Below are 17,151 nucleotides of genomic sequence, written 5' to 3'. Positions count from 1 at the left end.
AAGCCTAAATTTTTACTCTTTTATATGGTTATGATTTATTTCATTTTGTTGATGGTTCCGCTGAACTTCCTACTCAGATGATTAAGCAAGCTAATCTATACATCTTGAACCCAAAATACAAATTATGATCTCGTCAAGACAATCTATGTTTTGGTTTATGTTAATGATATAATCATCACAGGTAATGATCAGATTGCTCTTACTAATGTGGTTTCTACCTTATCCAAACATTTTTCTCTTAAAGATCTTGGGTTACTTCATTATTTTCTTGGAGTCAAAGTGTCCACAATGCTTGAAGGATTCATGTTATCACAATAGAAGTATATATTTGATCTTATCAAGAAGTAAATATGCATGACTGTCATGGTATTTCTACTCCTATGGCTTCTACTCTGCTTACATTGCAGGATGGTACAGGTTCCAGGTTCCACATATGTGACCCAATATCGTGAAGCAATTGGCAAGCTTCAATATTTATCATTCACCAAGCCGGATATCAATTTTGCAGTCAATAAGTTATCTCAATTTATGCATTCGCCTACTATATCACATTGGCAAGTGGTGAAAAGATTATTTTTATATTTGAAATACACTGATAATCTGAGATCCAGAAAATAGGGTTTTACAAGGGTTCTGTAGGCTTGGAAAAACTTGATCCGAGAGGAGAGTGTTTCTCTCCTTTTATTCTTTTTCCTTGTCTGCCAGGACGTGTCATGGCCTTACTTCCATTGGGCCACATGTCTCTGCCATACTGATACGGACGTACGAGAGTATCGGGTAACGGCCATTTAATTCTCCTCTGACACGCATGCGGATGGACCCACCAGGCGGATGGGCTGGCCACCTTCCTTTTTCCGGGTTGGGTTGGAAGATGAGATTAAGGCTGAGCCCAGAGGAGATCTGATCATTGGGTCGAAAAGGCTGGGCCGGCCTGATTGAGAAATCTAGGTGGAGCCTGGTCTTAAGGCTGAGCGGGCTGGACTTGACTCATGCGGGAGACTTGAGGATCTCCAAGTAATGGGCTGTCGTTATGGGCCTGACCTCAGACCGGGGTGGAGAAATCCAGCGGTCATCAATTGCCCCTTTACCTTCTCATCAGTTATTTTCCGACTGATGAGGGGGTAAATATCGAGAATCATTATGACCGCGCCGTCTAAGTACAGTCTGCCTCAAAACATCTTTTCACCTTATTACTGTTTCAAATTTCGAATTCCCTCTGTCTTCTCAAAACTCTTGCTCCCCTTTGCTCTCTATGCACTTTGCTAGCTTCGTCTCTCTACCCTCTTTGCTTTCAAGGTACGTTCTTCGCTCTTCATCCTTCTATGGATATCCCAAGTCTTCCCGACGTTGTTAACCTAGAGTCTAGCATCACTCCATCCACCATTAGAAATTTCTTTTCTAGGGAATACTTGGATACCCCCCTTTTCACATTCGGGCTCCTTACCGGAACGAGAGGATCGTTCTTCCCGACCCTCCTCCCTCTAGTCTAATCAACCCTCAGAAGGACCTCTGTTTGGTTTTCTTCGCTAAACAGAAGGAATATGGTTTGTCCTTTCCTTTCTCTCCCTTCTTCATCGAAACTTTCCGGTATTTCGAGATAACCCCTCAAATGCTTACCCCCAACTCTGTCTTGTTCATGTGTTTTTTCGAGTCAATCTGCCTGAGCTGGGGGTTCACACCCACAGCGCGTCTCTTCATCACCTTCTTTAGGCTAGTGAAAGCGAGTCAAGGCTTTTACTATTTTGCCCCCCGTAGGGGCTGTCCCTCTTTACGGGTCACAAGAACTCGATAAAAGGCTGGGTCGAGGGGTTCACAATAGTCGAACTGAACAAAGAGTCTGGGTTGTCCTGGGAGGTAGATCTCTCCTGGGAGGACGTCCATCTAGGCTGCAACGACCTCCCCCAACTGAGCCTTACTGAGCAGGTCGGGTACATTCGACTGACTTCTATTGAAAAGAAGTATGATGTCGAAAAGTGCATGTATGCGTCCAACCTTTGGGATATCAAGGACGCGGGTACTTTATTTCATTTACCTGTTTTGTCATGTTTTTGTGATTTTTGCTGAGGGTTGCTCTAACTTGCCCTGATTTTGGATTTTCGCAGCCTCCGGAGTGAAAATGGACCAGATTAAGTCTCTGAAGAACTTCACGCTATCACGGGAGAGCATGAACGCAGCTCTGGACTCCCTCCTGGCCGGGTGATCGGTGGGAGAAGCTGCTTAGAAGGTTGCCGAAGTTATTTCGTCCAGGTCGGCTGAACGGCCTCCTGTTCTAGCCTCTTCCCGAGCTCCCAAGCCGAGCTCCCGAGGTGTCAGGTCTTCCAGGCCATCTAGCCGTAGCAGGTCGAGCTCGGCTCCTCAATCTGCTCAAGCCCCTAGGTCCCCACGGACTTCTACTGAGGGGACGAGAAAGGCTCCGAGGGTGGCTCCTAGGCCGGTCGAAGACACCGAGTTGGTGAGGACGAAGCCTGCCTTGCCTTCTGGCGATGTTTCCGGGGAGAGGCTCGAGGCCTCCACAACTGAAGAGAGGGTCCTTGAAGGGGGATGGGGATTGTCCCTGCTGGTGAGAGCGTTTAGGGGACTCCTGTCGAGGTCGCCCCTGTTACCGAGGAGAGGGCCGGGTTTGAGCCCGTAGATGAGGTCCTTCCTCAGGGGAAGTCGTTGATTGCCCTCGAGGGCATTACAAAGGGGGCAAGGAGCAAGCGTCCTCCTCCCTCTGACGCTCATGTCCCTATTCCTAAGAAATCTCGGGCCTCCAGACGTACTACCCCAGCTCTGCCTCTGCTAGAGAAGAAGAAGACTCCGGTGGTGCCTCTGCTGTCTGCCCCAGATAATGATATCTTGAACACAGAGGACATCACCCATCAGTCCCAGGCGAGCGTGATTGCAAAAATAATCCGGGAGCGGATGTTTGGAGGGGTCGTGGAGGCTTTAGATCCTCGCCTGCTGGCTCTCACTGGCCTCTTGGCCAGCTCTACTCAAGAGCAGGCGGCCTTCCGGGCTCGGTCCAGAGAGCAGCTTGGGGATACAGCCAGAGAGATGCTCTTGATGGTAATTCACGCTTGTTCCTTTTCTATTTTTAATTTTCTTTTACCTTTCTTTACCTTCTGACTTCATTTATTTTCTCTTTTGCCAGGCAATGGGCATTTTCATGGAGATAGATGCCCGGGATCGCGCTCTTAGGGACTCCGTAGACCACCGTTGTAATACCCGGCTGGACTCTGGTATCGGAATTCCTACCGTCCGGTGGAATCTCGGGTGTCGGAGACCTCTAGAAGGGTAAAACCATGTTTCTATAAAATGTTTTAATGTATTTTATGTTTTTAAGCTAGAAGGAAAATGAGTTTTTGCATGAAAATAGCCTTGGAGGAAAACTCAGGTTCGGCCGCACCTCAAGTTCGGCCGCCGAACATGCATGCACTTCGGGAGCTATTTAGGCCCCCGAAAGCGTAAGTGAGGGAACCCCAGGTTCGGCCGCCGAACCTTATGTTTGGCCACCGAACATGGCATGGATGCGGAGGCACATTCGGCTCCCGAATGTGGCCTGGCCAGCCACCTATAAAGGGGTCCCTTAGCCGAAAACGGGCGAGCCTTTTCTCCCCATTTTCGGCCAAGGTGAGCTCTCCGCCACCCCTCGCCGATTTTGAGTTCCTTCCTTCAGATCTTTCACGATTTTCACAAGTTTTTACTTTGTTTTGAAGATTTTCGAGTATAAAGCAAGTTTTGGAGCTTTGAGGTTCAAGAAACTCAATCTCTCCCATCTCCGAGCTAGGGTCGTTTTCCTTTCGATCTTCAAGAGGTAAGGGCCGATCTTGAGCTCACTATATGTTTTAAACAAGTTTTAAGTTGATTCATGGGGTAGAAATGTATGTTTATGTTAGTTGAGCATTGTTAGGTTTTATGTGTTTTATGGACAATGTATGTTGGATATGCATGTTTGATGTGTTGTAGATGGGGTTTAGGATAGTTTGAAGCCCCTAGGAGCTGTTATGCTTGAGTATGCATGTTGTAGAATAGGAAAAATGCTTGATTGAAGGTTTTGGGAGGCAAATGTGCATGAGGAGCCGAGTTTCTGCCCTTTTGGCAGAAACCAGGTTCGGCAGCCAAAGGACTTTCGGCCACCGAACTTGCCTGGGAGGCAAGCCTTTCGGCTGCCGAAGCCTGCCCCCGAAAAGAGACTTTCGTCTCTGGAGGGCACTTTCGGCCGCCGAAGGTGCCGCCGAACCTGCCTGACTTTCAGCTCTGGAGGGACTTTCGGTCGCCGAACCTGCCGCCGAAAGTGCCCTGTTCAGCCTTCCTTTGCATGTTTTGCATGATGGTTTTGAGGTGTTTTAGGGGGTTTTTGGGGGATGTTTTAGAGTCATGTTCTAGTATGTTTGGTCCCTCATTTGAGTCCACCTGTGTAGGTTCGGACCCGAGGAACCGAGGACCCCAGCAGTGAGTCAGCTGCTTCAGTCTTTGTCAAAGCTAGCTGAGGTGAGTAGAATAAACCTTTATGTTTTAAAGCAAATAAATTATAAAGTTTGAGCATGTTCATGCATCATGAATGCCATGTGATATCTTAGGTTGTTTGCATTAGAATTCACGAATATGTTGCATTGCATTCTATGATGTTGATGTGGATTGGTTATTGGATGATCCTTTAGTCCTCATATGATATGATGTGATATGGTACGGTATGTCATGGTATGGAAGTCCGGTTGACCCATTCTACGTCCCAACACTATGTAAGAGAAAGACCGGTTGACCCATTCTACGTCCCGGCACCTTGGAAATGTTATGTTATGATATGTTTAAGAGAAAGACCGGTTGACCCATTCTACGTCCCGGCACTTTGGAATGTAGAGGACTATTGGTGACAATACCATCCGTGATGTGATTTGTCTGTGATGTGTTGCATTCCATTATGGCATATGATTTAAATGTTTTTATTATTCTGCTCACTGGGCTCTAGTAGCTCACCCCTTTCCCTAATCCCCCAGGGTTGCAGGTACGGACTAGACAGAGAAGTCAAGATGGGTGAAGTCATGTGTATGTAATAGATAGACTGTAGACATGATAAATTGTAAAATGATGTAATGTTGCGAATAGTTATGTCATGTTATGTTAATATTGAAATTGAGGTTTAGAAATTATGCTTGACCGAGTTTGTATTGGAATCCCTTTTGTAAACATGATATATGTTTTATGATGTTTATGTTCCACCAAGCTTGTGTATGATGAGATGCCCCATTGGAGCATTTGATGAGAGCTCCAGTGTGAGGTTTTTGTTTATGTTTATGTATATGTTTATGGGCATGCACAGGTTGAGCTTGGCAAAAGAAAAGTTCAAATTTTTATGTATGTTGTTGATCATGTATGGGATTAAACAGGATCACAGGATGTATGTCAGGCTTACTACGGGTCCCGGCGGCCTTATGCCGATCTGGATCCTAGCGCCGGTAGCGGTCCGATTTTCGGGTCGTTACAGAATGTTATCAGAGCCCTAAGTTCATATGGTCTGACCTAGAGTGTCGGGCTCATAGATGTTATAGAAGGTCAAGCACAATAGGAAAGATCATGTCCACTAGGATAGGATGTGGAGTCCTGTCTTGTATAATGATGTGAAATGCCATGATTATATACATGTGCATTAATGCTATGATATGAATGATATGTTTTGTATGTGATGTATGTGATGCGGGTTCATGTGTTCCCACATGAACCATATGATACTAATGTTTATGTGATGTGTACTATTTTTCAGAAAACAGGATGAGAGGGACTCGTCGATCTGCATGATTGACTGGAGTACCACCTGAGGATGAAGGCACGAGCGCCCGTCCTCCTGCATTGCCTAGGGCAATGTCAAGTAGGTCCAGCAGAGAACGAGCAATAAGAGACCCTAGAAGGTCTTTGGTTCTAGGTAGAAGCAGATCAGTGAGGGGAACAGTTCAGGGAGGAATGTCAGAGGACATGGGGGATGATATGGATGTTGATCAGAGAAGGGATGGCAGTCTGAGGGTTAGCATGTCAGAAGAGGGAATGGGAGAGTCCCAAGGAGGCACTCAGGCCTCGGGATTTGTTCAGCCACCTTACTACCCACCTTTCTCACGAAACCCCGGGTATTCGATGGGGGCACATCGGATTACCCTAGCTTTAACCCTTATCCCACACAGATGCCATACCCACCTTACTACCCACCATATCCACAGTACCCAATGTATCCACCCCCGCCCTACTATCCAAATCCAGCAAACCCTATCCCAGGGGATGCTGCTCCTCCTCCTCCACCAGCAGAACCCACAGTTTCAGAAACCCCAGTACCTAAGCCTAGCTCATCAGGTGGGAGCAAGGTCAAGATGACCGACTACATGAAGCTGGGTGCTCCTCAGTATGAAAAAGGGGATGACCCGTTTGTGTATCTTGAAAGGGTCAAGGTGATCACAGATGAGATTGGGGCTGATGACAGTAGAGCCATTCAGATGGCTGGGTTCACGCTTAAGTGCAAGAAGGCACGAGAGTGGTTTAAGAATTATGTGAACCCGAGGGTGGACAGCATGTCTTGGGAAGAGTTTGCAAACGAGTTTGCAGGATGGGCTTTCCCCGATAGTTCAAGGGAGCTGAAGATGATAGTGTTTGAACAGTTGAGGCAGACTAATGATATGAGTGTGGATGAGTTCACAGACAGATTCTTGGAGCTGTTGCCATTTGCAGGGCAAAATCTTGACTCAGACCAGAAGAAGTCAAGGAGGTATATCATGAAACTCCATTCCAGGTATTCCTCCTTGATCCAGTCAGCAGATAGGGAGAGCTTCCATGCCATAGTGGATATGGCCCAGAAAATGGAGGCCAGTGCCATCATTCAGGGGACAGTTAAGCAGTCAGTGGCACAGTCTTCTAGTTCCAAGACCCCGGGTGGGGGGAAGGCTGGATCCCTCATCCTTGAGTGCAGCAGCTTCAGGTAGCAAAAGGTGGGGTAACACCACTAGGAAGCCGAAGAAGAATAAGTTCTAGAACAAGATCAAGTCCAGTCTGGGATTAGGGAGTGGCTTAAGCTCTGGTGCGGATAATGCCGTTTGTGCAAGGTGTGGTAAGCCACACAAAGGAGTTTGCCGGGCTAGGACAGCAGCCTGCTTCAGATGCGGGCAAGAGGGACACATGGCTCGGGAGTGTCCTAGGACAGTACCTATGGCTCAGTCCCAGCAGACAGCTTCAGGTAGTGTAGCACAGCCAGTAGCTCCAGCCAGTAGCTCCAGCCACGACACAGGCCAGTGGCAGAGGCAGAGGGAGAGGGTCAGCCTCTTCTTCAGCGGGTTTCAGAGGTGAAGGTCCATCAGCTCCAGCACGGATCTTCACGATGACTCAGCAGGAGGCAGATGCATCTAACACCGTGGTGGCAGGTAACTTAGTCATTTGTTGTTCAGATGTGTATGCCTTGATGGACCCTGGTGCATCTCATTCTTTTATTGCTCCGAGAGCCGTAGAGAGGTTGGGTCTGATGATCTCTGGGTTAGAGTGTCCTCTCTGGGTCAGTGGACCCAAGTGTGATCCATCAGTGGCAGAGTCAGTCTGCTAGTGCAGTCCAGTCTTTGTTGAAGGAAGATGCCTTTCTGCCGACCTTGTGGTTCTAGACTTGACAGATTTTGACGTCATTCTAGGGATGGACTGGTTATCTACCCATGGTGCTACCTTGGACTGCAGGGACAAAGTAGTCAGGTTCAGAGGTCAGGATGGGTTAGAGGTTGTCTTCAGGGGAGACAGGAGGGGTACACCTAGAGGTCTGATATCAGCTCTTCAGGCTCGTAGGTTGCTTAGGAAGGGATGTCAGGGGTATTTGGCTCATGTGAGAGAGCTTAGCAATCAGGTGAGAGAACCCGCCTCGGTGCCAGTGGTTAGAGAGTTTCTAGACGTCTTCCCAGACGAACTGCCAGGTTTACCACCTGCTAGGGAGATAGAGTTCGAGATAGAATTGATGCCTGGAACCAGACCGATCTCTATCCCTCCCTACAGGATGGCTCCAGCTGAGTTGAAGGAATTGAAAGAGCAGTTGTAAGAGCTGGTAGACAAGGGTTTCATCCGACCGAGTACCTCACCTTGGGGTGCTCCAGTGCTGTTTGTGAGGAAGAAGGATGGATCCCTTAGACTTTGTATCGACTACAGGCAGTTGAACAAAGTCACTACCAAGAATAAGTACCCATTGCCAAGGATCGATGATCTATTCGACTAGCTAGCAGGAGCGGGTTGTTTCTCCAAAATAGATCTGAGGTCCGGGTATCATCAGCTGAGGATCAGAGAAGAAGATGTGCCAAAGACGGCTTTCAAGACCAGATATGGGCATTTTGAGTTCCTTGTAATGCCGTTCGGGTTAACCAACGCCCCTGCAGCATTCATGGATCTCATGAACAGAGTGTTTAGCCAGTACCTGGATCACTTTGTTATTGTCTTCATAGATGATATCTTAGTGTATTCCAGGAATGCAGAGGAGCATGCCCATCATTTGAGGTTGGTTCTGCAGACTTTGAGGGAACACGGCTTGTATGCCAAGTTCTCCAAGTGTGAGTTCTGGTTGAGGAGCATCTCATTCTTGGGGCATGTTATGTCAGAAAATGGGATAGAGGTGGACCCCAAGAAGATAGAAGCTGTGGCTAACTGGCCTAGACCCACGTTAGTGACAGAGATTAGAAGTTTCTTGGGTTTGGCAGGTTACTACAGGAGGTTCGTTCAGGACTTCTCAAAAATTGCAGCTCCTCTGATCAGACTAACCAGGAAGAATCAGAAGTTTGTGTGGATTGACCAGTGCGAAGAGAGTTTTGAAGAGCTTAAGAAGAGGTTAACGTCAGCACCAATGTTAGCTTTGCCAGCTAGCAATGAGGATTTCACAGTTTTCTGTGATGCATCCCGAGTGGGATTGGGTTGTGTGTTAATGCAGAATGAAAGGGTGATTGCTTATGCTTCTAGACAGCTGAAGAAGCATGAGTTGAATTACCCCACACATGACCTGGAGATGGCAGCAGTAATCTTTGCACTCAAGATGTGGAGGCACTACCTCTATGGGGTTAAATGCGAGATCTTCACAGATCATAAGAGCCTGCAGTACATCCTGAGTCAAAGAGATCTGAACTTGAGACAGAGAAGATGGGTAGAGCTGCTGAGTGACTATGATTGCAAGATTCAGTACCATCCGGGTAAGGCGAATGTTGTGGCAGACGCCCTAAGCCGGAAGTCACTAGGCAGTCTATCCCACATCACGGCTGAGAGGAGACCAGTGGTGAAGGAGTTTTACAAGCTCATTGATGAAGGTCTACAGTTGGAGTTGTCTGGTACAGGTGCATTGATTGCTCAGATGAGAGTGGCGCCTGTGTTTCTGGAGCAGGTGGCTCAGAAACAGCATGAGGACCCAGAATTAGTGAAGATTGCCAGGGCTGTTCAGTCAGGCAAGGATAGTGAGTTCAGATTCGACAACAAGGGGATCCTCCGCTGTGGGGGCCGATTGTGTGTACCAGACGATATAGGGCTAAAAGGAGACATTATGAGAGAGGCTCATAATGCAAGATACAGCGTTCACCCCGGAGCCACCAAGATGTATCAAGATCTGAAGAAAGTTTATTGGTGGCCAGCTATGAAGAGAGAAGTGGCACAGTTTGTGTCAGCCTGCGAAGTGTGTCAGAGGGTGAAGCTGGAACATCAGAAGCCGGCTGGAATGCTTAACCCGCTACCTATTCCAGAGTGGAAATGGGAGAATATAGCTATGGACTTCGTAGTGGGGTTACCGGCAGCGTCTAACAGATTGGACTCCATATGGGTGATTATGGACAGACTCACCAAATCTGCTCACTTCATCCCTGTCAGGAGTGGCTATTCTGTGGACAAGTTAGCGCAGGTGTATGTTGATGAGATCGTCAGGCTGCATGGGGTTCCTGTTTCAATAGTGTCCGATAGAGGACCCCAGTTCACCTCCAGGTTTTGGCGGAGTCTGCAGAATGCCATGGGTATCAGGTTGGATTTCAGTACTGCCTTCCATCCACAGACGGACGGACAATCTGAGAGGACCATCCAGACGATAGAGGATATACTTAGAATGTGTGTGCTGGATTTTGGCGGTTCTTGGAGGCAGCATCTACCCTTGGTGGAGTTTGCCTACAATAACAGCCATCATGCTAGCATCGGGATGGCTCCATATGAAGCTTTATATGGAAGGAAGTGCAGGTCACCTGTTTGCTGGGAGGAAGTTGGAGAGAAGGCCTTGGCAAGGCCTGAGCTAGTAGAGATCACCAGCAGGGTGGTACCCATAATCAGAGAAAGGATCAAGACTGCTGCAAGCAGACAGAAGAGTTATGCAGACATCCGCAGAAGGCAAGTAGAGTTTCAGGAGGGGGATCTGGTATTGCTCAAGGTGTCTCCTATGAAAGGAGTGGTTCGCTTTGGGAAGAAAGGTAAACTAGCCCCACGATACATCAGACCCTTTGAAATCTTGCAAAAGATTGGGAATGAGTCGTACAAGCTGGATTTACCTGCTTTAATGGAAAGAATCCATCCGGTTTTCCATGTTTCCATGTTGAGGAAGTTTGTGTCAGATTCGGGCAAGGTTCTTAGTGAGCCAGATGTTGAGATCCAAGAAGATCTCACTTATGTTGAGCAGCCAGTACGGATCATAGACACCCAGATCAGGAAGCTGAGAAACAAGGAAATCCCGATGGTGAAAGTCCTGTGGAACCACCACAATATGGAAGAGTGCACCTGGGAGACACGGGAGTCCATGCTCCAACAATACCCTTATCTTTTCTAAGGTTAGTTCCTTGTGAGTTCATGTGTTTTATGTGTATGTTATGTTGTGTGCCTTGCATGTGCTAGTTGAGGAACATTCGGGGACGAATGTTCTTAAGGGGGGGAGAATGTAATACCCGGCTAGACTCTGGTATCGGAATTCCTACCGTCCGGTGGAATCTCGGGTGTCGGAGACATCTAGAAGGGTAAAACCATGTTTCTATAAAATGTTTTAATGTATTTTATGTTTTTAAGCTAGAAGGAAAATGAGTTTTTGCATGAAAATAGCCTTGGAGGAAAACTCAGGTTCGGACGCCGAACATGCATGCACTTCGGGAGCGCTTTAGGCCCCTGAAAGCGTAAGTGAGGGAAGCCCAGGTTCGGCCGCCGAACCTTATGTTCGGCCGCCGAACATGGCATGCATGCGGAGGCACGTTTGGCTCCCGAATGTGGCCTGGCCAGCCACCTATAAAGGGGTCCCATAACCAAAAACGGGCAAGCCTTTTCTCCCCATTTTCGGCCAAAGTGAGCTCTCCGCCACCCCTCGTCGATTTTGAGTTCCTTCCTTCAGATCTTTCACGATTTTCACAAGTTTTTACTTTGTTTTGAAGATTTTTGAGTATAAAGCAAGTTTTGGAGCTTTGAGGTTCAAGAAACTCAATCTCTCCCATCTCCGAGCTAGGGTCGTTTTCCTCTTGATCATCAAGAGGTAAGGGCCGATCTTGAGTTCACTATATGTTTTAAACAAGTTTTAAGTTGATTCATGGGGTAGAAATGTATGTTTATGTTAGTTGAGCATTGTTAGGTTTTATGTGTTTTATGGACAATGTATGTTGGATATGCATGTTTGATGTGTTGTAGATGGGGTTTAGGATAGTTTGAAGCCCCTAGGAGCTGTTATGCTTGAGTATGCATGTTGTAGAATAGGAAAAATGCTTGATTGAAGGTTTTGGGAGGCAAATGTGCATGAGGAGCCGAGTTTCTGCCCTTTTGGCAGAAACCAGGTTCGGCAGCCGAAGGACTTTCGGCCGCCGAACCTACCTTGGAGGCAAGCCTTTCGGCTGCCGAAGCCTGCCCCCGAAAAGAGACTTTCGTCTCTGGAGGGCACTTTCGGCTGCCGAAGGTGCCGCCGAACCTATCTGACTTTCGGCTCTGGAGGGACTTTCGGCCACCGAACCTGCCGCCGAAAGTGCCCTGTTCAGCCTTCCTTTGCATATTTTGCATGATGGTTTTGAGGTGTTTTAGGGGGGGTTTTTAGGGGATGTTTTAGAGTCATGTGCTAGTATGTTTGGTCCTTCATTTGAGTCCACCTGTGTAGGTTCGGACCCGAGGAACCGAGGACCCCAGCAGTGAGTCAGCTGCTTCAGTCTTTGTCAGAGCTAGCTGAGGTGAGTAGAATAAACCTTTATATTTTAAAGCAAATAAATTATAAAGTTTGAGCATGTTCATGCATCATGAATGCCATGTGATATCTTAGGTTGTTTGCATTAGAATTCACGAATATGTTGCATTGCATTCTATGATGTTGATGTGGATTGGTTATTGGATGATCCTTTAGTCCTCATATGATATGATGTGATATGGTACGGTATGTCATGGTATGGAAGTCCGGTTGACCCATTCTACGTCCCAGCACCTTGGAAATGTTATGTTATGATATGTTTAAGAGAAAGACTGATTGACCCATTCTACGTCCCGGCACTTTGAAATGTAGAGGACTATTGGTGACAATACCATTCATGATGTGATTTGTCTGTGATGTGTTGCATTCCATTATGGCATATGATTTAAATGTTTTTATTATTCTGCTCACTGGGCTCTAGTAGCTCACCCCTTTCCCTAATCCCCCAGGGTTGCAGGTATGGACTAGACAGAGAAGTCAAGATGGGTGAAGTCATGTGTATGTAATAGATAGACTGTGGACATGATAAATTGTAAAATGATGTAATGTTGCGAATAGTTATGTCATGTTATGTTAATATTGAGATTGAGGTTTAGAAATTGTGCTTGACTGAGTTTGTATAGTAATCCCTTTTGTAAACATGATCTATGTTTTATGATGTTTATGTTCCACCAAGCTTGTGTATGATGAGATGCCCCGTTGGAGCATTTGATGAGAGCTCCAGTGTGGGGTTTATGTTTATGTTTATGTATATGTTTATGGGCATGCACAGGTTGAGCTTGGTAAAAGAAAAGTTCAAATTTTTATGTATGTTGTTGATCATGTATGGGATTAAACAGGATCACAGGATGTATGTCAAGCTTGCTACGGGTCCCGGCGACCTTATGCCGATCTGGATCCTAGCGCCGATAGCGGTCCGATTTTCGGGTCGTTACAACCGTATCGAGGAGGCGCGTCTTGAGGAGAACTTGTCGGCGACTAGCGATGCCCGGAGCAATCTTGCAGCTGCACAAGAGCACTCCAAGTCCCTCCAGGTAAAGCTATCTACTGCGTTGGAGGCCCTCAAGAGGGCTGATGGGAGGGCAGCTGCGGCAGAGATTCGACGATATGAAGCATTAGAGCAGCTGTCCTCTCTGGAGGAGGTTCAGCGGGGAAGAGATGAGGCCATGAGCCAAAGGGACGAGGCCCGGTACCAGCACGAGGCGCTGAAGGCAAATTTTGATGCCTTGCTAGCGCAGAAGGATGAAGCCCTAGCTCGGGTCGTGGTCCTCGAGCAGGAGCTGAGCAAGCATGCTGATAATGAGAAAGACCTGGGTTTGGCAGTAGAAGCATCTAAACTTCAAAACCAGCATCTCTGCCAGGAAGTCGAGGCTCTTAAGAAGAGGTGCTCAGCTCTGCTAGAGGACGCCAAACTTGCAGAAGATGGGGTCCAGCTGGAGTGCGAGGAACGGCTAAGGGAGTAAAAGGAGTCGGCCGAACTGAAAAAAGAGATTGAGCAGGCCTGTGAGGCTTATCTTCAGAGCTATAAGGACTCTTTGGAGCTGAAAACCAAGATAGCTGAGGCCTGCGAGGAGCGACTTGCGGAATTTAAAGCCTCTGGCGAGATGAAGACGGCTATATGGAATAAGAGCTTCCGTATGTTCGTCTCTGGTTACAATCAATGCTTGAGGACTGCCAGATATGCCCCTTCCACCCCGTTGGCTGAACTCCGAGCTGTTGAGGAAGACTCTGATGGCGAGGAGGTGCTCTACAGAGAGGATGACAGACCCTTACCCAAAGGAGCTCCTCGCACTGCAGCTGGACCTTCTGAGGAGGATGCCGAGCTAGGAGAGGAGGGCGAAGATGCTGGGCCTCAGGGGGAAGAGGACGCAGGGCCCCAAGCAGGGGCAATTGTACCCTTTGTAGATAGTAGTGTAGACAATAGCAATGTAGATATTGATACACCTAGGCATGTAAGTCCTTTAAGGACAGTTTTTCCTTCAGTAGAATAGGTGCTTAGAATAGGTTGTAATTTTTATTTTTCTTTTAATGAAATTTTACTTTTGTTTGTTGTTCATACTTGGGTTATCTTTTGTTTTTGTTTATTTCTCTGGTTTTACCAAACTACTCATTCTGTAAAAATCCAATATGTTAAGAATAAAACATTTAACCCATATACTCAGTAACTTTTATAAGGAATCAATTATACTATTTTTCATTTCTTGCCCTTGAGCCAATTTAGAGCTAAAATTCTATCAATAAACTAAATTTCTAACTTATGAATTTTTCCAATCTCACAAAGGGATTCTTGTCTGCAAGCCTTTTCCGAGCTGAATTTGCCTTAAGGATAAAAACGTTTAAGCTGTATGTTTACTTAATCTCTCGCAGGATTCAACCACATTAGGTCTTCACCCTGAGCTCAGTTTTAACAGTTGACTGGACTTTCAGCTTACGAGTTTTTATGATTCTCGCAAGAACATCTTCATTTTTCTTTCATTACTTCATTAATATGAGTTCGGGTGTATAGCCTTTACATAATAATCATAAGTTCAATCATGTACCTTTTAATATGACGAGCTTAACTCCCGTGTTTTGTTCTCCGTCCCGCGTTGAGTAGGGCTGAAGCCATGGTTTTATTCACTGCTTTGTGCCTTCAATTTATTTTGCTTGGGTCACGGAGGATTTGTAACCTCTATTCTGTCGTTTGCCTTCTCTTGGCCTTGATTATTCTCTTGATTGTTTTATCCGAGCTCAGATCTGTGTATCTCAGCCTGGCTTTGTGGTGCCAGGGGCGTTTGGGGAGCCCGGTCACTTCATCATCTCAACTCGGTCTGCGGCGCCGGGAGATCTTGGGGATCCCGGTCACCTACCTCCCTGAGGTCTTGCGCAAGATTCAGGCACTGTGGCCTTACTGTTGCTTCATCATCTCAACTCGGTCTGCAGCGCCGGGAGATCTTGGGGATCCCTGTCACCTACCTCCCTGAGGTCTTGCGCAAGATTCAGGCACTGTGGCCTTACTGTCGCTTCATCATCTTAGCTCGGTCTACGGCGCCGGGAGATCTTGGGGATCCCAGTCACCTACCTCCCTGAGGCCTTGCGCAAGATTCAGGCACTGTGGCTTTACTGTCGCTTCATCATCTCAGCTCGGTCTGCGGCGCCGGGAGATCTTGGGGATCTCGGTCACCTACCTCCCTGAGGCCTTGCGCGAGATTCAGGCACTATGGCCTTACTGTCGCTTCATCATCTCAGCTCAGTCTGCGGCGCCGGGAGATCTTGGGGATCCCGGTCACTACCTCCCTGAGGCCTTGCGCGAGATTCAGGCACTGTGGTCTTACTGTCGCTTCATCATCTCAGCTCGGTCTGTGGCGCCGGGAGATCTTAGGGATCCCGATCACCTACCTCCCTGAGATCTTGCACAAGATTCAGACAATGTGGCCTTACTGTCGCTTCGTCATTTCAGTTCGGTTTTGTAGCGCCGGGAGACCTTGGGGATCCCGGTCACCTACCTCCCTGAGGCTTGGGCCTTTATGCCTGTTTTATCTTTCTTTTCTATTTCTCTTCATAAAAGCAATGTAAGTTATGGCAAATAAAGAATTGGACGATAACAACGTCTATTTTATTACTGTGCTTTTTGAAATACAATCAGTCTTTTTACATTTAATAACATCTTAGGAGAAGTACATTTTCAAATGCTGGATATTCCAAGCATGAGGCTCAGGGTTTCCCTATAATTCTTCGATCCGATATACCCCTGGTTTGACTACTTTGACTATTTTGAACGGGCCCTCCCAAGTCGGCGCCAGCTTTCCTACAGCCGCTCTTTTTTCCGTAGCTTCCAGATTTCTCAGGGCCAGATCTCCTACTTTCAGGCTTCTTTCTCTGACCTTTTGATTGTAATAACGAGCTGCTCTTTGTTGATACGCGGCAATACGGATTTGAGCTTCTTCTCTTACCTCCTCCAGAGCATCCAGGTTACTTCTTAACTTATCATCATTGGTGCTCTCACTACTGAATTGGACTCGATGGGTAGGAACCTGCAACTCGATTGGGACCACAGCCTCAGTGCCAAATGCAAGTGCAAAAGGTGTCTCTTTGGTGGACGTCCTGGGGGTAGTTCGGAGTGTCCACAGGATGCTGTTGAGCTCCTCTGCCCAATTTGCCTTTGCCCCATCTAGCCGCTTCTTCAATCCCTGGAGGATAGCTCTGTTAGTGACTTCTGTTTGGCCATTGGTCTGAGGGTGAGCCACCGAAGAGAATTTGTACCATATGCCCATGTTCGCCGTGAATGCTCTGAAGGCACTACAGTCAAATTGTCTCCCGTTGTCTGAAATGACTACCCTCGGTATTCCGAACCTGCAGATGATGCTGCCCCATTCGAAGTCTATCATCTTACGGGCTGTGATTGTGGGGATTGCCTCTGCCTCTGGTCATTTCGAGAAGTACTCCACAGCTACCACTATAAATTTCTTCTGCCCCGTGGTCTTGGAAAAAGGTCCTAGGATGTCTATTCCCCACTGTGAGAATGGCCACGAGCTGGATATGCTGGACTGAGGAGTGGCTGGGACATTGATGGCATTAGCAAACCTCTAGCATATATCGCATCTTCGGACAAACTCTTCTGCCTCCTTTTTAATAGTGGGCCAGTAATACCCTTGCCTGAATATTTTATTAGCCAGCGTTCTTGCTCCTTCGTGAGCTCCACACATTCCTCGGTGTATCTCTTCCATCACTTTTATTGCCTCTTCCGGGCTCACACATTGGAGCCACGGGCTGGATTTTCCCCTTCTGTACAAGGTCCCTTTTATTGCTTGGTAATTAGCAGCTCGAACAGCTATCTTCTTCGCTTCATCCTTGTCTTCAGGGAGCTTTCCCTTCTCCAAGTATTCCAGGTATGGGGTCATCCAGCTTTGGCTTTGCTCAACCTGCATTACAAGGGCCATTTTATCAAAGGCAGGTACGTTAATGTGCTATATGTATACCTCATCAGGGAGTTGTTCCAGCTCTTCTTTAGACAACCGACTGAGCAA

This window comes from Manihot esculenta, chromosome 3 (genome assembly GCF_001659605.2).
Source record: "Manihot esculenta cultivar AM560-2 chromosome 3, M.esculenta_v8, whole genome shotgun sequence".
Classification (NCBI taxonomy): domain Eukaryota; kingdom Viridiplantae; phylum Streptophyta; class Magnoliopsida; order Malpighiales; family Euphorbiaceae; genus Manihot; species Manihot esculenta.
This window is presented reverse-complemented; position numbering follows the sequence as displayed.